Raw genomic sequence first — 17,934 nt, forward strand, 5'->3', positions numbered from 1 at the left:
AAAATAAAAACAACCATGAGCTTTCAGTCAATTTTTATTATGAACTGAGCATAAAATTCCATGATTCTTGCCTTGGCATTCTCTAGAGATAAGGGATTCCATGACCTTGTCTGGAGTTGACCCTCCCTGTGTATATGTTTACTGGACCCTACTCAGCTAAAGCCCATGTAGAACACTCTCACTGATGCCCCACATGATCATCCTTAGGACGATGGATAGCCAATATTTATTGTAAGGCAAAGCATTTTTTTCCCTTCCCATTATTTACGGAAGCATGATATTTAATATGTTGATTACAAAAAAAATCAACAGAAAGCTATTGGCTGTGACTGTTTCACAATCTGTTTTCTGAAACTTTTGATATTTCTTTCCAACCTGCTTTCAACCTATTTCTCATGTTAGCACAAGCTCTCTTGCTCTGTGTGTGGATTTAATCCTTAGTACTCCCTTTCAAATACTGATGCTTGTCTTAACCTTAGCTACAACTCAGATTATCCCACTGGGTTCTGGGCGTGGGATGGTTCCTGGTTAAGACCTCTCATAGTCTGTTTGGCTCCTGGAACCCTTTGAATGCCATGGCTGCTGTCAGGTTTGCCCCAGACTTTAAATGAGAACCAGAGAGAATGGGAAGGATGTTTACTACTTACCCATCTCTCTGCTTTTCACTAATGATTCTCTGGTTTGGCCTTCAGGCATAAGTAGGTGATTATTTTTCTGAATTCCACAACCCCCTGGAGAACTGGAGATGGGCTTTGGAGCAGATCTGGCTTTGCAGCTTGTGTCTGGTTTTTACTAGATCTGTGATATTGGGCATGTTATTCTGAGTTTCTATTCTCTCATCCTTAAAAAAATTGTTCATGTAGATTAAGACAAATGCAGGTGTGAGTGCCTGGCAAACAGTAGGGGCTCAGGAAGAATTAGTTAGCCTGAAGTCCCTGAATGCATTTGATGTGACCTGTCTTTGCTTCCCATGGGCGTACTTGATTCTGGGCTTGCTTTGAGCCTAGAATAGTGATGCTGGTGCTGACTGTAAATTGAATTCTTCTGTCCAGACACCGGGCCCGAAGGGAGATGCGATGTGCACTATAGGCCACACTGAACCTCTCTTTAGAAACTTGGGTGAGTCGTCTGGGTTTCTTAAATGTTCTACCTTACTTTCTTTCTGCCTCTGCAAAGGAAATGTGTGGGGATTTATATAATGCATTCAGGCTCTTTGAGGGCAGAGACAACATCGTGAAGGAAAAGAGCTGGCTCTATGTCTGGCTCTGTCACTTTCTCACAGCGTGACCCTGGGTAAGGGTAAGACTTTGCCTGAGTTTGTTTTCTCACCTGCAAAATGGGCATAAATCAGGGGAAGGTCCAGGTTTTGTGGAGGCTAAAACTTATACAGTTTGGGGGCCATGTTTAAGAAAAAGAACACAAAACTGTGAATACAAAATTAGTTATAAAACTTATATTCACCATGAGGAAAGAAATCACCATAAACCACAAAAAGTAAAGGGCTTCTGTGGAGCAGCTAAGCCCGTGCACCACAACCACTGAGCCTGCTCTCTAGAGCTTGCAAGCCACAACTACTGAGCCCGCATGCCACAACTACTGAAGCCCGTGTGCCTAGAGCCCGTGCTCCGCAACAAGAGAAGCCACCACAATGAGAAGCCCGCGCACTGCAGTGAAGCGTGTGCTCTAAAGCCTAAAGCCTGTGCTCAGCAACGAAGACCCAACACAGCCAAAAATAAATTAATTAAAATAAATAAATTTATTTTAAAAAAGTAAAAAATACCGTAAACATTATATAATTTAGAAAGCTAATATTTATTATTATTTAACTACATGGCATACTTCAATAATACTCTTTTTGCTTACCTTGTTGGCTAATTACTGTCTGATTACCTTTCTATAGAACAATGATTTTCTAATATCTTTGTCTATAGAGAGGATAGAAAGATACTGTATTCTTTCCTTTGGCATGTTGATCAAAATTTTTATTTCACTGCTAAGAGTACTAAGAGTTTTCTTTAGTTCCACCTATATTGTATAAATTTTTAGAGTTGTCAATTTGGGAGAAATCCTATCAAGTTTAAAAAGATATTGTACATAAGTTGTATTTAAGTGTTCTTGTATAGTACTTATATTAAACTCTGTGAAATGAGACTGTTCTTTAATCAGTTTGTCCTTGTCAATGTGTCAACCAGCAAAAATGTTTCAATGCATTTATATGATTCCCTCCTCTTCATTAACTGGATTATCAAATAATGCAAGAACCTATTTATTGCTTCTATTTGGAATTTATCTCTTCTCTTTCAAGATGAACTACATTTGTTTGTTATCTGAATTTTCTTTTTTATTACAAGAGCATTTCAATGTCACAACAATTTCTGTTGATTTTATAGCTCAGATATGAATTTATCTGAATCTCCTCTCAGTTCTTTAGTAAATTGGTGATCTGCTCTGATCCTACAACCTCAGCGAGTTACTGGAGAGATTTACATCAGGTGATATAAGTGAAGAGGCTTTGTGAATGGCAAAATGTTATGTTCTTATAAATTAACATATTTCTCTCCTCTTCCCCAACTCCCGCCACCACTTGCCCCTCACACCCCCTGGCCTTGTGGAGTTTCAGGGCCTCACACAGTGACTGCCCAGTGAAGACCTATAAGCTGATTTACTGGTTCCCTTTCTAAAAACTGGGAGGAGGGAAGAGGTTGGAAGTGGAGTATTAATTCTTATTTGTCACTGTCAACTTGCATCATGGTTTCTCTCTAGGACAAACAGGATGAAGTGTGATACAAATGTTCCTTGAAAGTTAGCTTTTAGAAAAAATAATCCCAGAATTTTCTTCTTTCTAACAAGGAGTCTTTGATCAGGGCTTCAGAAGTTTATCCTGTTTCTGCAGCCTGGGCCACAGGCATCAAATGGAGGTTACTAGTGCCTCCCCATCACCCACCCCCACCCCCATTCATTCATCCTGGAAGTGTATCCCCGGTAGAAGACCAGGGCTGGGCACGTGTGGCTCACCCCACATTTTATCTGTTATCTCCCCCCAGCAAAGGTCCAGTTCCCGGAAGTCTTGTCAAGTACACCTGAAGGACGATGGGTTTCCTGTACAGCATAGATACTTCTGGCACTTGGATTTAAATGCCAAGTGTAAAAGCGATTTACTTTTAAAGGAGAATTTTTCTATTTGAAAACTCACCCTTCAGAGTAATTTTATAGGGGAAAAAAAAATCCATGAGGGAAATTAATTTCACTTGGTGGTTCTTTTTAAATGAATAAGGGATGAGGTGTACCCTTAAAAATGTGTGGTGGTGTTTCTGTTTGTTTTTCTAAGTTCAGTTAATTAAACCCTGGTGGTTCCAGTGGGCTGTCTGGAACCACCAGAGAATTATCACCTCCTCCTGAAAGTCTCCCTTGATTCCCCTGGCAGAGTTAGGAGCTTCTTCCTTTCTCTCCTCCCACCCCCATAATGCTATGTGTTCACTTCCATCGTAAGACTCATCCTGTTAGTATTATTAACCTATTTGTGTGCTTCCTGAACCAAGTGCTAGTTCCTTGAGGGCAGGAACTATGGTTTTTATCATGTTTCAGGCCTTACTACCGGTAGGTGCTCAGGAAAACCTCCCACCTGGACTTCCCCTAGAGTGGGCTCCTGGCACTTACCTGAAAACAGCTGTGTTGTTGGTGTCCTCTGCACTCTGCCCTAGGGGCTCAGCTATTCCCAAGCAGGTCATCCCTGCTGTAGACACAATCTCTCCAGTCTCCCAAATCAAGGCCCAGGCCTGCTGACACCTTCTGGTCTGGATGGCAGTGGTCCTGACACGTTGGACAGAGTCCTCTGCAGAGATGATGGTCACTGCCCATGGCAACGAAGGCAGAGGAGCTGAGTTCAGGCACTTTGGTGCCAGCTACCCTCTTAGAGTGGGCCCGCCTGCCAGGATCTCCCTGGAAGGAGTGATCTCGTCTGTTGCCCAACTAGTTGTCACGCTGGGGTTTGACTTGAGGTTAAGGAAGTCTAACTCTCAGGAAGCCTTGCCCAGGCCAACAGTAAGGTTTTCCCGGGAGAAGTTCCCAAGCCCCTGGCTATGGGCTGCTCTTGGTCAGCCTGACTCCAGAAAGAAATGGCATCAAGCCGAGAGGAGGATGAATGGCTCTTGAAAGCGTAGGAAATTAGGTTTTATGACAAGCCATTTATTATCACCCTCCCTCCATCCCCACAGCCACAAATAAATAAATAAAAACCACTCAATATTTCAACCAATTGAAGAAACAGCAAAAAAGGCAAGTGCAACGTAGGAAAAGATACCAGCGCCTGATGTGTGTGGCTCCTTCCCAGTAGAAATGCTGAGCAGGACAGGGGAGGGCTGATTTCCGATGAGTCCTCACTCTCTGAAGCTGTTCACGCAGTGATAGCTGGTCTCCCGTGTGCCCAGCCACTGCCCATCCCTGGATATAGACTCCCACGGCCTCAGATGTCTGGCTCTGTCCTCACTGTCATCCTGTGGCTCAGGCCACCCCCATCCACCTCCCAGACCACGGCATTTGCCTTCCCAGGGGTCTCTCACTTCCACTGGTGACCCTCAACCCATCACCCACATGGCAGCTGGAGCAACCTTGAAAAGGTGCAGATTAGATCACAGCACACTCGGCCACATATTCTTTGTTCTGTTCCTTGAGGGCTCCATCTCTTCCCCACTCAAGAGCCCTCTGTGCTTATTCTTTCCACCACCACCCCGCCCCCGCTTTTCACTGGACTCACTTCTTTGCCTCCCTCAGGTCTCGATCCAAACATTACTTCTTTAGGGAGATGTTCTCCCCCTCGCCGACCTAAAAGCTGTCCTTCCCATCCTATGCCCTTATAGTACCCTCCGCTTTTCCTCGTGGTATGTGTTAAAATTTGTAATTCAGCCATGCCGTATTCTCCATGAAGGCAGGGGCGATGTCTGGTTGATTAATTATTGCATATCTAGTGTCTGATACCATGCCTAGTACAGAGTAGGTGCTCATCAAATATTTATTGAATGGAAGGATCTGCAACTTACTTTCAATATAATAATATAAGTGGGCAGGGGTTAGAGCTTATATGCCACGAGCTGAATAGTTCTGAGAAAGCCTAGATACACAATTATGTTTCACTGCTAATTTACAGGAGTACCAGGGACCTGGACTAAGATTTAAGTCCTATCCACCTTAGACTTTAGACATAAAGAAACATGCCTGAGAAACAATAGATTCCATGGAGGCCACATCAGAAGGGAGAGTAACAGGATTCCTGAGAAAAAAATCACCCAGAGACAGTTTCTCAACATCAGTACTACTGACATTTTGGGTGGATAATTCTTTGATGTGGAGGGCTTTGTCTATGCATCATAGGACGCTTTGCAGCACCCCTTGCCTCTACCCACTTAACTCCATTAGCAGCCCTCATTCCTAGTTTGAGAACCAAAAATATCTCTAGACATGGCCTGTACCCTGGGGAGGGGATGTAAAATTGCCCCCATTTGAGAACAACTACCCTAAGAGAAGAAATGACGCAGTGAACAGATCCCAAGAGATGCCAGAAAGAAGAATGCATGGAGGTAGCTAATGTCAGCACTTATTCCATCCACTCTGTTGACTTGTATAAATCCCCAAAGGCAAGCATTGGGTCCCTGGTGATTATAACGTTTTGGGCTCAAGCATTCTTGCTGTGGGAACCCTCCCTGCCATCTGCACAAAACACAAAAAGAGCTATTTCCTCCTGGCTTCGAGGGGCAGTGGCTTGTCCCATATCAGCAGTGGCATTTGGGACACAGATTCAGAGCTGGCACAGATCCTCTGTGGCACTGTTAGGACCTGGGGCAGTGCTGGCTGCTGCAGGGAGTGACCAAACTCATTTCTTGGAATTCCCCACAAATATTTGGGAAGTAGGATTTTGGAAAACGTTGACTTCCTGTAATCCAACTGGCAGCAGAACTTACCCACTGTCAGGAATTTGTAATAAAGTTACCAACTTTATGATTAACTGACAGGCTGGTGAAGCTGACGATGCTAATACGTGCTGCTTACTTTTCAACTTGCAAAGCCTTGGTTTCTTTTGCTTTCCACAAAAACTCTACAGAGAGGCACCAGTACCATTATGAGCCCCTCTTTTATAGATACACCAACTGCTCAGGGCACCACTGTTTGGACTAGGACCAGGTCCCTGGCCTCCAACACAAACCATGATTGGTCCTTTCAATGAAATCCTTTATCATCTTCTGCCAAGTTAGAGGGATAGTTTTATTCATTCAGCTAAGGCTGACCAACTGAAGCACAGACTCTGGTTTTTGTTAGCTTTGCCTCTCCAAGTAATGAACTGAGCAAAGCAAGAACATGTATCCAAATGTTTGCAAATTACTACTTTTTCAGGATCTAGTTATCTGTGTATATATACAGGAAATATTGGTTGATTGGACAAATAAATGAATATGATTAAATATCATGAATTTATGTACTGAGCTTCTACTGGTCCCTCCTGGCAGTGGGTTGTGGCTATAGTGTAGGGTAACCAGCTATCTTGGTCTTCGCCCAGGACTGAAGAATTTCCTGGGATTTGGGACTTTCAGTATTTGCCTTGGGATGAGTTGGTCACCCAACCATAATAACTCTTTTAATGTGGATGTCCAACCGTCCCAGCTTGCAGCTGCATTAGTTCAACAAACACATGTTGGAGTCTTTCTCCATGCCCAGCAATGGTCTAGAGATTAGAGATACAAGGGTGAATAGCATCTAGTCTCTGCCTTTGAGTACTTTATGGTTAAATGTTAATTAAATACCTGTTATGTGTTAAGCTTTATGCTGGAGCTGGTGCTGTAGCAATGAGAGACATGACACCTGTCATTAAGATGCTCAAGAATTCAGAGACACACAAACTAATAATTTCTTAGCAGGGTAAAAAGAGCTATGATAACAGCAGGTACCAGGTGTGCAAGACGAGGGTCCTAAAGTTCAACCAGGGGGTGATCAGGGAAGACTTTCCAAGAGGAGTGACGTTGAAGGTTAACTAGGTTAAACAAAAACTTGCCAAAGGGGGAAAATAATATGGTAAGAGAGAGCATGGTCTATCCAGAGGGGTAGATGTGGGATGAAGCGTATCTACGGGGAGACCCCAGGAGCTGAGCTTGAGGGACAGCTGGCTACCAGTGGGCCCTTCTGGTGAGTGTGGGTGGCCCATTCTGCTGGTGTGTGGGTGAGGAATGGAAAGGGGCAAAGTTTGGAAATGGAGGTCAGGGCCAGGCCGTGGTGGCCATGAATACTGGGCCAAGGAGTGTGGAAATAGGGCTCTCTGTGGAAGGATTTTGGCAGAAAAAGACTCAGAGTTTATTTCTGCTTACTTTGGCCCTCTTCCCTCCCAAACCCTCAACCATGCTCTGCACCGCCTACCTTCACAGCGGCCCGGTCAGAGCCAGGATCGTTCCTGTGCCCCTTTCTCCTTCCATATCTTGTTCATTCCATTCCCCACCTTCCATCTAGTGTGAACTCTTCCAGGTGTCAAAGCTCCTAATGAGTTTTGGCAGAAACACACACTTGGGAGTTCTGGGAGTGAAAAACCACCACAGAGAGTGAGTTGTTGAGCTGTTTCACTTCTTTTGCTAAAGGCCAAGGGGTCTAGATTGTGAGATTAGCACAGACAGGACCTCACTCTCTTTTTCGAAAAAAATTTAACTATAGCTGATTTACAATATTGTGTTTGTTTCGGATTTTTTTCCATTATAGGTTATTACAAGATATTGAATATAGTTCCCTGGAGGTCCTTGTTGTTTGTCTATTTTATAGATAGTGGTGTTTATGTGTTAGTTCGTATGGGATTAACAGATACACGTCACTCTCTGCTTTTTGACCCAACTTGGGTGAGCACACATGCTTCCAAGCTTTCATTGTATTATTAGTTCCTTAGGCCACCTGCCCCAGGGAACGTTCCTGAAGGAGTAGAGAGACTCTTGATGTAAAAAAGTGCAGCCAGTGGTCTGAGCCTGGTCAGCCTGCAGAATCGCTCACCCAGAGAAAGAGGATGAGCTAATGCAGGAAAAAGGACTCTTCAAAATCTAACGGCCTTTGTAGTAGCTTAACTTAGCTGGTAAAGTGAATTGTTCATTCATTCATCCATTAAGATTTACTGTTCACCTCCACTGTGGTCAGAAAAATGAAAGGCCACATCCCTGCTCTCAAGGGTAATTCAGACTGTTGTGACTGTACGTAAACAAAGAATGGGGCAGAAGCCTGGTCTTCCTCCCATGCAAGGTAATTGAGTCCAAATTGATTTCAATATGGTTTAGTCCTTATAGGAAAAGCTTTCTTTAATCTTAATGGAACCGGCCTGTTTGCCGATGCCATTCCATCAGCCTGGCATAGTCTATCCCAACGGTTTGCACAAGACCTGTGCCGAGTTCAAGTGTCAGCCTAAATGCTGTGACAAACCTTATGAAGCTTCCCTACCTAAGCAAGGCGGGCCTGAGGGCTCCTTCTGCCCTGTGCTCATGGCATGGGGTCCTTCATGTCAACATTGTCTCATCAGGTTATAGTAACACTGCCATGTCTACTGTGAGCTCTGGAGGAGGAGGTGCCTTTCTTCTCTGAGTCTTCAGCTCCCATCACAGGACCTGGCACATAGCATGTGCTCATTAAATTCATGATTGAATGAATAAAGGGGCTAGACCCATTAGCTTGGGCAGATGTGCCCCTCATATTCCATGTCACTGGTCAAGTCCAAAAACCTGGCAGGCAGGGAGGTAAGGTGTGCAGATACCTGTAAATAGTTGTGTTGAGTCTTTGGGGGGAAGTGTCCAGAAAGATAGATGCAAACTGGATCCAAATGCCAAGAACCAAAAAACTGTGGAAGAGTTTCCAATAAATCAGGCTGAGACTTTAAGGAGGGGTGTTTAAGGTAGGACAGTGACACCTAGTGGTGCAAGAAGGACCACCCAGATTCAGGCTCCACGTGCAGCTCATCACTGACCTGTTTCCAGGCGGGTTGGGATTCTGTGAGGACTCCAGCCGGGCACCAGTGGGCACCTGCAGCAGCATGTGTGTTAGCCCCGGCTCTGACAGGACCACTGGTCTCTAAGGTAGAATGGATGGGCTGACTGTCAAAGCCACAAATATTGTGCCTATAGTATTGTACACTTAAACATTTGTTAAATGTTCTTACTATGATAGCGCACGCACACACACACACACACACACACACACACACACACACACACACACGTCTAATTCTGTGGCAGGGCCAGACTAGATGACCATAGAATCCCCCTATTCAACCCGCCTTGAGCCCAGAGAGTGAATAGGACCAGCTGAAAGACACAGAGCAAATTAGCCCCAGAGCCAGACCTTGAATCCAGGTTTTCTGATGCTCAGAAAGAAGTCTTTCCTCTCCATAATTCTTCATCTCCTGATGGCAGGACAAACCGACTTCAATAGGTGGGATTATGTTACCATGAAACCAAGGCAACCTTGGAGAACAAAACAACAAGGAGGGATACTTGAGGATGTGTCCAAGGGGAGTCACACTTTCTCTGCCTTAAGAATGGAAGTAGGGATGGGATCAAGCCCACTGGAGAAGACTCTTCTCCTCTGTACACACCCAGCAGCTGCATCCTTCCCCCTGACTGCTCAGAGCCAAGATCCGTTGTCTGTTCCCTCCATGAAGGACAATTTGACAGTTCATACCAAGGAGATGTTACAAATGATTCTTTGTAAAGGGCAGTGGTGGGAAGCCTGGAAAGCATTAGAATCACCTGAGGGGCTTAGCCACTTACAGGAAGTTGTCATGCCCCTGGCTGCGAAGATTGCTACAATGGAAGGAAGGGGACCTGTGTAACGTGAGAGGAGCCTGGGCTAGGGGCTGGGAGAAAATTCACACAGGGACTCCTGACCAAGGGCTCTGGCCAGGAGAGCCTGTTCTGCTCTGCTGCCAGTGAAGCTGTCCCAGCAGCGGTGTCTTCAGTGGCCTCCTGACTTCCTGGCATGGTGTCCAGGCTCCTGGAAAGTCCCTATGGCTCCTCTAACTTCAACTTCCCACAATTTCTGCTTTTCTGCTACACATGCGTATTTCCATCTCAGCCGAGGTGTCTGTCTGCTTGGCTTTTGCATTGGCTTCTCCCTGAAACACAAATTCTCTCATCATCCCCTAGCAATTCCTCCCCCACAGCCTGTCCCAGGATCCACGGTGGGAACAAGTAGGGAGCAGCTATCTCTTGCTTCCAGCAAAACTTGTCACTGCAAACACAGAGCGGAAAACAGAGCTTGCGCTAAACTTGCTGAAAGTGGTGGAAAGACATACTATTAAGATGTTCCAGGGATATGTTCTTGCTGTTTCTCTAGAGTCCTCCTTTTGGGTTGATGTCTGGTTATTCTTTCTTTCAGTAGATAGAATTCTTACTTTATTTAGTGATGTTTTCTAATATGCATGAAAATATAAGCATTTCAAAGACATGAAGACGTGTATAGACAATGACTTGTTAGCCATTCTAATTAGCAAACAGGTGTATATTTGGCTAATTCATATAAGACTAAGTACAAAATAATTAAGGGACACTTACTCTGTGCCTTGCACTGTGCTAAATACTTAATGTGCATTTTATCATTCAATCTGCAGAAATACTCAGAGGTAGACAATTTTATTATCCCAGTTTGTAGTCAAGAAAAGAGTCTCAGCTACTTGCCTAAAATCACATACAGGTTGTAAGGTTCTTGAGGGCAGGAACCTTGCATTATTTCCTGCTGTCCCATTTGTCTGGTACATAATAGGGCCAATGATGATTAATGATGATGGTGAAGGTGGTGACGACCAACAATGACTTCTGACTAAGATGGGAGGTCTCCCTTACACCATTTACTCCTTTACTCTGTCCCCAGGTGTAAACTGGACAAGAGTCCTCCTGTTGTGACTCTTTGGAATATACCTCACCTTCCCTCCATGTCTGGGAAAGATGATTCTGTTCTTGCCTCAGTTTCCTTATCTGTAAAATAAGAATAAAAATATGACTTTAGGGAAAGTGAGACATAAATGTGCATCAGATGTGAAATTCCTTTATGAGTTGTTAATCATTAAACATATGAAAGGTGTTATTAACTTTTTAATGAGTTATTACTCCGATTTTAAATATTAATAATAATGTCCATACCTACCTGAGAGGTGGACTACCTTCTCCTCACTCCGGGCATAAAGCAAAACGGATTTCATATTCCATGCCTGTATCTTGATATTTTAAAGGTGGAAAGAGACAATTTCAAGCTACTCTATTCTTCGCTTGACGAAGTTTGACTTTCAAGTCTATTTTCTTGCTCCGGATGAGAAAGCATTTTTTTTTTTTTTTTTTTTTTTTGCGGTACGCGGGCCTCTCACTGCTGCGGCCTCTCCTGCTGCGGAGCACAGGCTCCGGACTTGCAGGCTCAGCGGCCATGGCTCACGGGCCCAGCCGCTCCGCGGCACGCGGGATCCTCCCGGACCGGGCCCCGAACCCGCGCCCCCCGCATCGGCAGGCGGACCCCCAACCACTGCGCCACCAGGGAAGCCCACTTATTGTGAATGTCTGAAGCTATGTATTGCATTCGTAATATTATAACCCTAATCACCCCCTGCCCCCCATGGATGGTTGCCTTGGGTTGTCCATCATGAAGGCTGAAGACTCCCCTTTTATACCTTAAACTGGTATTAGTCAAAGTATGGTCTTTTGCTAGGGACCTGTCCATGACTTTTTGTTACTGGCTGAAAAACATAGGTTTAGAAATTGACAGTAAGCATCTAGAAACATTGTATAGCAACTTTACAGAGTTAGTTTTATGTCTGTCGAATCTAATACTAAAAAATGGTGGCTTGCATTTTGTCTTTTTTATTTAATATTTTAAAATACATTTTGATTGTGTTTTGCAAAACCACACACCTGTGGTGGATTGGAAACTAAAAAGAAAAAGTCGTTTACTGCTGGTAGTTTGAGAAGTCCTGCTTTATACTTGAAAAGGAGGGATGGAGTTTCTAGTCTTTTATGCCGAGGATCCTTCCTGGAGCTATGAAAATATGCTCACTTTTTCTCAGAGACCACACCCTGAGGTAAGGTGAAGGACCTGATTTTGGCCACAAAAGGTCCCATACACTCTTCCCAGGGAAGTAGATGTTAACTACTTTTCATTCGCAAACCCACGAAGGCTGTTTTAATAATTGTTTCCTCAAGAACAAAATGTGCTCCATAGTGACTCCTGGTTTTCACTTCCAGATGCAGAAATAACTGGTAATGTTTAAAGATGTGGCTCACCAGGTACCTCTTTACCATAAAATGAGGAAACTGGGGCTCAGAGAGGTTAAGTAACTTGTCCTAGGCATACAGCTCTTACAGCTTAGAACCAAGATTTAAACCCAGGTCTGTTTTCTCCAAGAGCACATGATCTTCCTAAATTTACCACAATAAGTTATTCTGGTGAAATAAGGCAGATTCCCCAGCTTCCTCAAGGCACCACACAGATAGAGTTGAGGGGTCTGGAGGGGAGAAAAAGAGAAGGGCAATCAGGAACACTCAGGAGGTGAGAAGTGAGGATAAGTCGATAGAGGGAGACATAATTGTTACGGGTTGACTATACGTCCCCCTTCCTGAAATTCTTATGTTGCAGTTCTAATTCCCAGTGCCTCACAGTGTGACTTTATTTTGATATAGGGTCTTTTCAGAGGTAATCAAATTAAAATAAGGTCATTAGGATGCCTCACTTATAAAAAAGGAGAAATTTGGAGACAGACCCATACAGAGGAAAACGATGTAAAGAGCCGTAGGGAGAAGGTGGCCCATCTACAACCAAGAAGAAAACAGCCGTCAGAAGGAACAAACCCTGTGGACACGTTGATCTCAGACTTCCAGCCTCCAGAACTGCGAGACAACGCATTTCTGTTGTTGAAAACATACAGTCTGTGGTACTTTGTAACGGCAGCCCCAGCTAACTAATGCAGACATCCTGGACTAAAAAGCGTTCTGACGGAGCCCTAGCTTTCAGAATGTAACAACACCATTAAAGGCGCCAGAGATGGCTGGTTCCCGCTGTGGCAGAGAGGGGGGGACCTCATGCCTGCTCAGGTTGCTGACAGCGCCCCACTCCGTTAACATTTGCTCATGGCCTGTCAGGGCAGAGTGAAGGACGATGTTCTCTTCAAGCCTGTCAACTTCCTAATCTAGTTCCACCCCCACTGCCCTGCCTCCTGATGAATTTCTGGCCATCAGTCATTCTTTCAGGCCCGACCTCCGTCGCCCTCTTACAAAGAGACTTTTCATCAGCCACAACTCTATTCGTCTTAAATGTATTTTAAGCATTGCTTTGTATGGTGCATACCTTTCTAAACAAATGGCACCATTTTAACCCCCAGCCCTCATCTACTTCTGCAGGAGGGAGCTGATGCTCTATCCTCCACCACAAAATTCTTCTGAGCTCTGCTGGAAGGAAAGGCTACTGAGAAGGAGCCACCTGTGGCCCATGGAGTTTGAGGGGCAGGGCTCCACTGGTCACAGGTGGGCCGTGGGAATAGGAAACCAAGGCTGACTAGATGTTCTGCCTCGGAAGGGAATATTTTTATAAATTCTACATGCCATTCTGGCTGAAGGGTCCCCCTGACTACATGTAGAGTCCTTCCAAGCCTTTTCTGGAAGCTTCCTGGAAACAAAAAAAGACTTTTTTCTTCCAGTTTTATCAAGATATAATTGACATCCAGCACTGTATAAGTTTAAGGTGTACAACATTATGATTTGACTTACATACATCATGAAATGATTACCACAAGTTTAGTGAACATCCCTCATCTCATATAGATATAAATTAAAGAATTTTTAAAAATTCTTTTTCTTGTGATGAGATCTCTTAGGGTTTACTTTCCTAACATTTTTCATGTATAACATACAGCAGTTATTATCTTTATCATGTTGTACATTACTTCCCTAGTACTTATTTATCTTATAACTGGAAGTTGTACGTTTTGACCACCTTCTTCCAACTCCCCCTCTCCCCACCCACACCTCTGGGAACCACAAGTCTGATCTCTTTTTCTGTGAGTTTGTTTGTTTTTGAAGTATGATTGACTTACAACAACACTATGGTAGTTCCTGTTATACAACATAGTGATTAGATATTTTTATACATTTCAAAATGATCACCACCCAGTAAGTCTAGGAACAATATGTCACCATGCAAAGATATTACATAGTTATTGACTATATTCCCCACACTGTATATTTCATACCCATGATTCATTTATTTTGCAACTGGAAGTTTGTACCTCTTAATCTCACCTGTTTCTTTCCTCCCGCCCCCACATCCCTCTCCTCTGGCAACCAGCTGTTTGTTCTCTGTATCTATAATTCTGTTTCTGTTTTGTTATGTTTGTTCTTTTTTTTAGATTCCACATGTAAGTGAATTCATACAGTATTTTTCTTTCTCTGTCTGACTTATTTCACTTAGCACAATACCCTCTAAGTCCATCTTGTTGCCAAAAACGACAAGATTTCATTCTTTTTTTTTATGGCTGAGTAATATTCCATATATATAGCTCATGTCTTCTTTATCCATTCATCTATTGATGGACACTTAGGTTGCTTCCATATCTTGGCTATTGTAAAGAATGCTGCAGTGAACATAGGGTGAATAAATCCTTTCTAATTGGTGTTTTGTTTACTTTGGATAAATACCCAGGAGTGGAATTGCAGGATCGTATGGTAGTTCTATTTTTAATTTTTCGAGGAATCTCCATACTGTTTTCCGTAGTGGCTGGACCAATTTACATTCTTACCAACAGTGCACAAAAGTTCCCCTTTCTCCACATTCTTGCCAACACTTGTTATTTGTTGTCTTTTTGATAATAGCCATCCTGACAGGTGTGAGGTGGATATCTTATTGTGGTTTCCATTTGCATTTCCTTGATGATTAATGATTTTGAGCATCTTCTCCTGTACCTGTTGGCTATCTCTATGTCATCCTTGGAAAAATGTCTATTCAGATCTTCTGCCCATTTTTTAAACCAGGTTGTTTTTTTGATGTTGAGTTGTATGAGTTCTTTGTATATTTTGCATATTAACCCCTTATCACGTGATATTATTTGCAAATATCTTCTCCCATTCAGTAGGTAGCTTTTTGGTTTTTTTGATTCCTTCACTGTGCAAAAGCTTTTTAGTTTGATGTAGCCCCATTGGTTTATTTTTGCTTTTGCTTCCCTTGCCTGAGGAGATATATCTCCCCCAAAATATTACTAAGGCCATTGTCAAAGAGCATACTGCCTATGTTTTCTTCTAGAAGTTTTATGGTTTCAGGTCTTATGTTTAAGTCTTTAATTAATTTTGAAGTTATTTTTGTGCATGGTGTGAGAGACTAGTCCAGTTTGATTTTTTTGCATGTAGCTGTCCAGTTTTCCCAACACCAATTATTGAAGAGGCTGTCTTTTCCCCATTGTATAATCTTGCCTCCTTTGTTGTAGATTAATTGCCCATATAAATGTGGGTTCGTTTCTGGGCTCTCTACTCTGTTCCATGGATCTATGCTTCTGTTTTTGTGCCAGTACCATACTGTTTTGATGACTGTAGGTTTGTAGTATAGTTTGAAATCAGGGAGCATTATACCTCCAGCTCTGTTCTTCTTTGACAACTTCTTTATTCATAAAACAACCATTTACCATTTCAGGAAGAAGGATTTCTACAGAGGAATACTCTACCTTTTTTCAGTGATGGAGGTGAGCACTGTCAGGTGGTCTGGAGAGATATTAAAGTTTGGTCACTGCCATTTGTCTTCTAGATCATCTCTTCCTGTAGACCACCTGCATTAGAATCACCTTAGAGTTTAAACAGTAAATATTCCTGGGTTTTTATTCCCTGAGATACTGATTCAGGAGTCTGGGCTTATATCTAGGAATTTGTATTTTTAAAATATCCTCAGGTGACTGTAATGTGCAACCAGGTTTGGGAAACTCAATTCTTCATTTCTACATTGCTATTCTATCTTATATCTTTTTTAAAAAAATAAATTTATTTTATTTATTTTTACTTTTGGCTGTGTTGGGTCTTCGTTGCTGCGCATGGGCTTTCTCTAGTTGCGGTCGAGCAGGGGCTACTCTTCGTTGTGGTGCGCAGGCTCCTCATTGTGGTGGCTTCTCTTGTTGCGGAGCACAGGCTCTAGGCACACAGGCTTCAATAGATGTGGCACGCCAGCTCAGTAGTCGTGGCTTGTGGGCTCTAGGGCGCAGGCTCAGTAATTGTGGTGCACGGGCTTAGTTGCTCCATGGCATGTGGGATCTTCCTGGACCAGGGCTCGAACCCCTGTCCCCTGCATTGGCAGGCGGATTCTTAACCACTGCGCTACCAGGGAAGCCCTCTATCTTATATCTTTAACAGATGTTCACTGAGCACTTTCCCTGTTCCAGAAACTGATCAAAGACTTAGGGATAAAGGGATCAAAGATGCAGTTTTTGTTCTCAGGTATTCCACAGTTTAATGGGAAAGACAGACTGGTAACAAACATTTACCACATAGTGATATAATTGCTTGAGTAGAATTAGATCCAGGAAGGCTGAGAGCATTAAATCTTCTTTGGGGGGTGGGGGTAAGAGTGGGGTTAGAAGACTGGTTTTCACCTAGGGGCGATTTTGTCCCCAAGAGATATTTGGTAATGTCTGGAGACATTGTTGTTGTCAGAAGTTGGGAGGGGGTGATGTGATGCTGGAATTTAGTGGATGGGTGCCAGAGAAGGATGCTCCTAAACATCCTGAGATGCAGGAAAGCACCCCATAGCAAAGACTTATCTGGCCCTAAGTGTCAACAGTGCTGAGCTTCAGAAATTCTGGGTCAGGGAAAGCTTCAAGAGGTTGAAATTGATAAGGCACCCAAGGCGGGGAGTTGGTGATGGATGGGGTAATGCAGAGCACAGGAAACAGTGTGTCTGAAGTCCAGAGAGGCATGTCTTGGGAGCTGTGTGACAACATGCAAGCTGGCACAGGCAGTGAGGGAAGAGGCCAGACAGGATAAGTGGGACTTGGATTCCTCACACTGCAGAGTGGATGTCTTCCTTAAGGCTAGGGCAAGCCTCTGAGGGCTAAGTGGTCAATTGCAAAAGTAGGCCTGCAGTTTAGAATTATTACTCTGATGTAAGTTTGAGGGATAAAAGGAGAAGGTGGGTTGGGGGAGCAGGGAGAACTCAGGTCTCTGAACAAAGAGATAAAGACAAACCTTTTCAAACCCATAATATGGCCAAGAGCTGAGAGAGTGTGCCAGGTAGGAAAGCTGTGGGGAGCTGGAGGAGACTGTGGGAAACCCAGACAGGTTAAGCCACCTGCTTAAGGATTTTTTTTTTTTTTTGCAGCACGCGGGCCTCTCACTGTTGTGACCTCTCCCGTTGTGGAGCACAGGCTCCAGACTCGCAGGCTCAACGGCCATGGCTCACGGGCCTAGCTGCTCCGCGGCATGTGGGATCTTCCCAGACCGGGGCACGAACCCGTGTCCCCTGCATCGGCAGGTGGACTCTCAACCACAGTGCCACCAGGGAAGCCCAAGGATGTATTTTTAAGCAACTTTGGTAGACATGGAAATTTTAGCAGATCTTAAAGGTAAATGTATAAGTAACAATTGCTTTATAACATAGGGCTGCACAAACAACTGCTGAAAGGCCCTTGCAGCTCTTCCCCAAACACTACCTGTGGTTGAGTTTCTTCCCCACTAGTAAGAACTGGGCTGTCATTATTATTAGAATAAATGAGATTTTATTTCCCACAATATCCCTATGAAGTTGATAAGGATCCCCAATTTATAAATTTGAAGACTGAGATTCAAAGTTTAATTACACAGTATATCAGTTAGCTCTTGCTGCATAACAAAATCCCCCACCCCACCCCCCCCCCGCCCCATCAGTGGCTTACTACTGCTCATGAGTTTATGGGTAGCTGAATGACTCTGCTGATCTTGGCTG

At 43.7% G+C, this 17,934-nt stretch overlaps 1 long non-coding RNA gene across 1 annotated transcript in view; it reads right to left on the reverse strand.

Annotated features, from left to right (window-relative positions):
* Positions 1–10,852: 10,852 nt before the first annotated feature.
* The window catches only part of LOC307190766, a 441,469-nt gene continuing 434,387 nt past the window's right edge, over positions 10,853–17,934 (reverse strand). Inside the window, exon 4 of the long non-coding RNA XR_013829533.1 lies at positions 10,853–10,976. This is a non-coding gene — a long non-coding RNA (uncharacterized lncRNA). The remainder of the gene's footprint in view (positions 10,977–17,934) is intronic.

This window comes from Stenella coeruleoalba (genome assembly GCF_951394435.1).
Source record: "Stenella coeruleoalba genome assembly, chromosome: 8".
Lineage (NCBI taxonomy): Eukaryota > Metazoa > Chordata > Mammalia > Artiodactyla > Delphinidae > Stenella > Stenella coeruleoalba.